Here is a 6,864-nt window from a genome sequence, read left to right on the forward strand (position 1 = left end):
CTGCCTCATTGGGTGTGGTCGGGGTGGGTCCATTAAGGCTGAAAGGGGGCTTGGGTCGGTCTGAGCACCTCAGAGCTCTTCATACACTGAACCTTTCTGCGCTGCCAAGACAGTTCATAATACTTTATACGTTGCAGAAGACAGAAGATTAATTAATAGATTATTACGCTGCCACACATTATTAACGCTTTAAGAAGGGAGAGGACAGGGATCCCTGGGTGGCGCAGCGGTTTGGCGCCTGCCTTTGGCCCAGGGCGCGGTCCTGGAGACCCGGGATCGAATCCCACGTCGGGCTCCCGGTGCATGGAGCCTGCTTCTCCCTCTGCCTGTGTCTCTGCCTCTCTCTCTCTCTCACTGTGTGCCTATCATAAATAAATAAAAGTTTAAAAAAAAAAAAAAAAGAAGGGAGAGGACCAAGCAGAGTTAGATTTTTAAAGATCCTGCTTTGACTACTCAGGACATAGCAACATTCTTTCAAGTCTGGGTGTCTCTGAAGATCTCTTTGGTAGAAACATTGTGCCCAGGACAGTGTTTGTGATGCACAAGACAAGGCGGAGTCCCTGCAGCTGTGCAAGGGAAGAGGGAACATTCTCTGGGCCCTGGAACTCCACAGGTAGCACCGGGAGAAACTGAGGCTGGAGGAGCTCAAAACTTGCCACAAGGAAAAGAGAGGGCAAAGCGGGTTCAGGAACACATGCAATATTGACTGCGTCATCTTTTCCGTCTAAAGACCCCCAGGTAGTTAGAGTAAAAGAAAACTTTATCAGCATTTCCATCTGTATGATTTCCTTTTATTCTTCACTTTCTTCTTTCCAATATGAACTACTTGTTTAGCATCCACTTGTGAACAACTGTGGGCATCCGTTGAGGCTACAATTCATGTACTCTCTAAAGCATTGCTGGTTTTAAAACTAAATACTATATCCTGCATCATAAAAATACCTTTTAAAAAACTTAAATCGAGAATAGCTTAACAGAAAGAGTTTATGCTCCCCACAAAAGATGTTCAGGTCTTGCCCTTTCTTTTTTCAAGTTTCATCTTATGCATTGATCGGCACTAATTCTTTTAAAAATGTTATTAACTTATTTTAAGTCATCTCTACACCCAACGAGGGGCTCATGCCTCCATCCCAAGAACAAGAGTCCCATGCCCTACGATCTGAGCCAGCCAGGAGCCTCTAGGGACACGAATTCTTAACTTTGTTGTACTTTCTTTCTCAATAGCAAATAGTCTTTTTGAGTGATCATCATCTCATTCATTCCCCTCATGATCATTTCCGTAATCTATGTAGTTTGCTCCGAGGACAGAGGATATGCTTTATGGCTTAGCTATCTTTACAAACATTGAGGGACACATACTTTTACTTTTCTCTCAAACTGGAGCAGTTTCTTTAACAGCCACCACTTTTGTGAAGAGAAGTTTTGTTTTGCTTCCTGTTTTTCCTTTTCTCCTGAGGAATCGTTGAAAGTCTCAGCTTAGACACATGGTGTATCTGGTCGTCTCTATCCTGGGAAGGTGGACTGTCCTGGGGGGGCCAGGCCAGCTCATAGGAGCTCAGGACAACCAACTATTAAGTCATTGGTCATACGAGTTTAGCCAAGGTGGGATGCTTTACACCATAGAAACTGATGACACTGTGAGGCACGGATTTTTTAATTTTTTTCACTTCTGGCTTCTGGGGAGGCAGTTGTCAAACATCTCCCAGCACGGGGTGGGGCGCCACCTTCTAATTCCAAGCACCACAGATCCTTTTCTTTGGGAGTCTAGGCACAGACAGACCAGCGCTCCAGGAGAGGGAAGCTGCTGCAGACCCACAGCTTCAGCCCCAGAACAGGTGCATTCCTCACACCCACCCTTCAATTCACTCAGGGAGATTCAAAGAAAATAGCGCATTGGAACAACTGAAGAAAGCGTTAAATTCTCGGGCCCGCGGTAGATGATATGGCTGCATATATTCCCAAGGAACAAACAAACGTGGCAGGGCTGGGGCGGGTGCACAAAGCATCCAGCATGAGAGAACACGTGTACTCAGCCCCTTTGTGCTTCCTGAGACCAGGAGCTCCACCTCCATGATATCCTGTAGGGAGCAGCAGCTCCCCAGTTCCAGGGCAAGGCAACCTGCTCAGGCAGGGGGTGCTTTCTGCTCTGGTGGCTCCTCACTCTGCCCCTAGTCCCACACTAGTACTAGCAAACCTACAAAAGAATCCTTTCAAAGATCAGATCTCCCATGTTTCTCCTTTCAGCTCACTGCTGGTGGCTCCCAGGTAAGGGGACACCTGCATTCCCCACATGTACCCCCAATGGCCTCTGGAAGAAGCCAGGAGAGGCAGCAATCAACAACACTAACTACAGCACAACACAGCACAACACAAAGCAAAACTGCATAATTATCGGACCTTTCAATGACTGTAGCATTTCTCAGCATAAAAGCTCTTCAGAGGGATTGTTCTGAGCTGGTTAGAGCCAGTTCACAGAGGCAGACTAACTCTCCGTGTGGACCCAAAAGGTTAACCTAAGTTCCCCTTTTCTGGCTCACGTTTGGGCTTAATACAGAGCTCCTGTTCCTAGATTCGACTTAATCAACTCACGGTGACACACCATGTGTTAATTTAGATTAAACAATGCCACAGAGGTATTTATGTAAGAAGGATATTTTTGTTGTTGTTGCAAGGAGACATAGTCATCTTTAGGAAGCCAAATAAATATTAGATACGGTGAAATGGTTGATAAAATCTCTCCTCCCCAGATTCTCCTCTGAGGCCAGATGTTCTTCAGGAGCCTGATAGAATCTTAGGGACGGTTAAATATGTGTTATACAAGCTGTGGTAGAACACAGAAAATGAAGTTGTACAGCCATTTGAAGAAGCTAGAATAATCTTGATTCCAAAACCAGACTTGGGTTGTACAAGGACATAAAATAATAGTCCATTTTGTTTTCAAAGGCACATTCAAAATGGAATATAGTGTAAACAATCTAATCGGAGCTTAAGAATGCCTCACCATTGCCTGTGGTTTACTCCTGGAATGCACAAGGAGGTCAACACTATAATATTGATCAGTATGAAAAAGACCATAACATTCTGTCAATTGATAGCCTAAAAAAGATAAATAGTATCTCAGTTGATGAAAAAAAATCATTTGAGAAAGCTCAAGATATATTTATGGTTTAAAAAATCCTTTATGAAACTGAACATCAAAGGTAACTCTCTTAAATGTATCAGACTAGGTGACAGTACACATATAATTTAATGGAAAACTTCTAATCCATTTTCTGAGGATCTAGAATGAGTGTAGACAGACTACCAACTATCACCACTGTTTTCTATCGTAGGTCTGGCAGCCATGGAGAATACCTTGGAAAATAAAAAGAAAGAAGAAATATTAAAATTGGAAAGGTGGAGATTAAACTGTCATTATTAGCAGATATTAAAACCATTAACTCCTAGAAGCCACAAATCAAAAAACTACTAGACTTGATAAGAGAATTTAATAAGATAACCCAACAGTTGATCCAGAAACCAACCACATTTCTCCATATCAGAAATAACCAAATAGAAAATATGATTAAAAATAGGAAACCATTCCTAACATTCCTGGTAACAACGTATCTACAAAATACCTAGGGATGAAATGAATGCGGAATCACACTGGAGAAGATTTCAAACTAATAAACACGTCATACGATGATGTGATTTAATTGGAGAGGAGCTGCAGGCTCTCAGATGGGATGATTTCATTTTGTAAAGATGTTAATTAGGGATCCCTGGGTGGCGCAGCGGTTTGGCGCCTGCCTTTGGCCCAGGGCACTATCCTGGAGACCCGGGATCGAATCCCACGTCAGGCTCCCGGTGCATGGAGCCTGCTTCTCCCTCTGCCTGTGTCTCTGCCTCTCTCTCTCTCTGTGTGACTATCATAAATAAATAAAAATTGAAGAAAAAAAAAAGATGTTAATTAGGGATCCCTGGGTGGCTCAGCGGTTTAGCGCCTGCCTTTGGCCCAGGGCGTGATCCTGGAGTCCCGGGATCCAGTCCCACATGGAGCCTGCTTCTCCCTCTGCCTGTGTCTCTGTCTCTGCCTCTTTCTCTCTATGTCTCTCATGAATAAATAAATAAGATCTTAAAAAAAATAAAGATGTTAATTCTATCCCAAATTAATGGACAAATGTAATGCCTTCAAAGCAAAATTCCAGGTGAACTTTGAGGAATCGAAGAAAATTACTCTGAAATTTATTTATTTATTTATTTATTTATTTATTTATTTATTTATTTATTTATTTTTAACTCTGAAATTTATATTGAGAAGTAAAGATCATACGTAGAAAAATAAATCTTCATAAATAAGAGTGTGAAGAGGTTGCACCTGGGTTGCTCAGTGGCTGAGGGTCTGCCTTTGGTTCAGGTCGTGATCCCAGAGTCCTGGGATCTAGTTCTGCATTGGGCTCCCCACAGGGAGCCTGCCTCTCCCTCTGCCTATGTCTCTGGCTCTCTCTGTGTCTCTCATGAATAAATACATATAATTACTTAGTTAGTTAGCTAGTTAAATAAAAAAAGAAGAATGCAAAGAGTTGACACTTGCCTTACTCAGGCACTAACACACAGAGCCAATGCGGTAGTAGAAACAAAGTAGTAGTATTGGCAAACAAAGGACACATTGACCAACGGGAGAGAAGAGAGTGCAGAGCTAGGGCCACACGTAAAGGACAGTAATATGTGATGCAGGAGACACCTCAAATCATGGAGGAAGAGACGGCTTACTTAAAGAGAGTTCGAAGGAACTGGTCACCCTACAGAGAAAAATGAAACAGGATCCTTGCCCCATACATATACAAATATCAACACTAGGATATTAAATACAAAGGTAGAATGATAAAGTTAATAGAAAATATTTTCACAAACTAAACTTGTGGGGCGCCTGGGTGGCTCAGTGAGTTAAGCATCTGACTCTTGGTTTCAGCTCAGGTAGTGACCTCAGGGTCATGAGATTGAGTCCTGGGCTGGGCTCAGGGCTCAGGGCTCAGTGTGGAGCCACTTGTCCCTCTCCCTCCGCTGCTGCCCCTTCCTCAGCTCATGCTTGCATTCTCTCTCTCTCTCTCAAATCAATAAATAAAATCTTTTTTAAAAAGTTTTTTTCACCATATAATTTATTTATTTGAGATAAGCATGAGCCGGGTGAGGGGTAGAAGGCAATATATAAACTCTTCAACAAATAAATAAATGAATGTGTGGGGGCACCTGGGTGGCTCAGTTGGTTAAGTAAGCATTGGACTCTTGATTTCCCCTCCAGTCCTGAGCTCGGGGTCTTGAGATCCAGCCCTGCTTCAGGCTCTGCACTCAGCTGGGAGTCTATCTGAGATTCTCTCCTTCTTCCTCTGTCTCCTCTCCCCCGACTCTCTCTCTCTCTCTCAATGTCTCTGTATAATAAATAAGTAAATCTTTTACAATATAAACTTGTGATGTGGACGAGGGAAGAAATTCTTATAATTTCAAAGCACAAACCAAAACGCGAAATAGTGAACTTGAATACGTCAAAAATAAGAATTCATCTTTATTTTTATTTATTTTTTTTAAGAATTCATTTTTAGAGAGAAACTGGCAAATGACAGCATCTAAAACATGTCGAGCGATTAATTCTTCCAATGAATCTGTGAGAAATGGACAGCACTGCAAATAGAAAAATGGGTGAGGAGCTCAAAAACCTAGTGTGCAGGCAACTGCCAAGGACCAAGAAGCTCACAAAGAGATGCGCTCAGCGTTCCTCTTGGGGAAAAGGCAAATAAAACACCGAGCAGTCGGGTCACGTGTATTAGAACAGAAAAAAAATGACATTGGCATAAACCTAGTATATCAGGAGAGTGCGTGCTGGGGTGCTGTGGGTCTGTCACTCTGCAGTGTGGCCCGACCTCCGGGGTCCAGCTCCTTGGCCACCAGCAGGCACTTTCCCATCTCCGCCTCCCACCTGTGGAACCACGTCCACCTGCAGCATCCGTGTCCCACCTGCAGCATCCACGTCCACCTGCGGCATCCGCATCCCACATGCACCAACCGTGTCCCACCTGCGGCATCCATGTCCCATCTGTGGCATCCGCGTCCCACCTGCGGCATCCGTGTCCCACCTGTGGCATCCACGTCCCACATGCACCACCCGTGTCCCACCTGTGGCATCCATGTCCCACCTGCAGCATCCCCGTCCCACCTGCACCAACCGTGTCGCACCTGCAGCATCCATGTCCCACCTGTGGCATGCGCGTCCCACCTGCGGCATCCGTGTCCCACCTGTGGCATCCGCGTCCCACCTGCGGCATCCCGCTACCCACCACGCAAATCATTGTGGTGGCACCGACACAGAGTCACGTCTAAATATTAAATACAATAGGGCGGCGGCACTCTCAGGGGACGAACCGAAGACCTCTGAAGTCTCCTTTGTTGTTCTGGTTTCAAAGAACTCCTTGGTCAGAGCAGCTGCTGAGAACGCGGTGCCCGGTGCGCTTCGTATTCCTGCAGCTGCGGGGAAGAGGAACACCCTTCCTCTGGTCCTGAGCAAACTTCTTTCACGGGGGGTCAGTGGGGCCTGTCTTTTTCAAGGCCAAGTTCTGGAATAATGTCGGTTCGGCCTGAAGATAAGCAGGTCTAGGAGAAAATTGAATCCTACGGGAAAGGAAAGGTCAGAATAGGATTGGGACAGACGGACTACGGCGCGTGATCAGCACCATCCTTTTTCTCGTAGTTCACTGGCACCCTGACTCCTTTACCAGTTAATATCGCATGATCTTTATTAATGTGGGTGCACTATTGATGTGTGTGGATGTATTTGCACATAAGTGCAGTTGGGGGGGGTGTGATGAGAGAGAAAGGCACACACGTGTG

At 44.8% G+C, this 6,864-nt stretch overlaps 1 long non-coding RNA gene across 1 annotated transcript; it reads right to left on the minus strand.

Moving 5' to 3' along the window:
* Nucleotides 1-1,270: 1,270 nt before the first annotated feature.
* Nucleotides 1,271-6,610, minus strand: LOC144294571 (uncharacterized). The gene is made up of 3 exons (XR_013361929.1): nt 6,234-6,610; nt 5,233-5,411; nt 1,271-3,354 (listed from the first exon to the last, which is right to left on the minus strand). It is a non-coding gene; the product is annotated as an uncharacterized LOC144294571 (long non-coding RNA).
* Nucleotides 6,611-6,864: the final 254 nt, after the last annotated feature.

This window comes from Canis aureus, chromosome 23 (assembly GCF_053574225.1).
Source record: "Canis aureus isolate CA01 chromosome 23, VMU_Caureus_v.1.0, whole genome shotgun sequence".
NCBI lineage: Eukaryota > Metazoa > Chordata > Mammalia > Carnivora > Canidae > Canis > Canis aureus.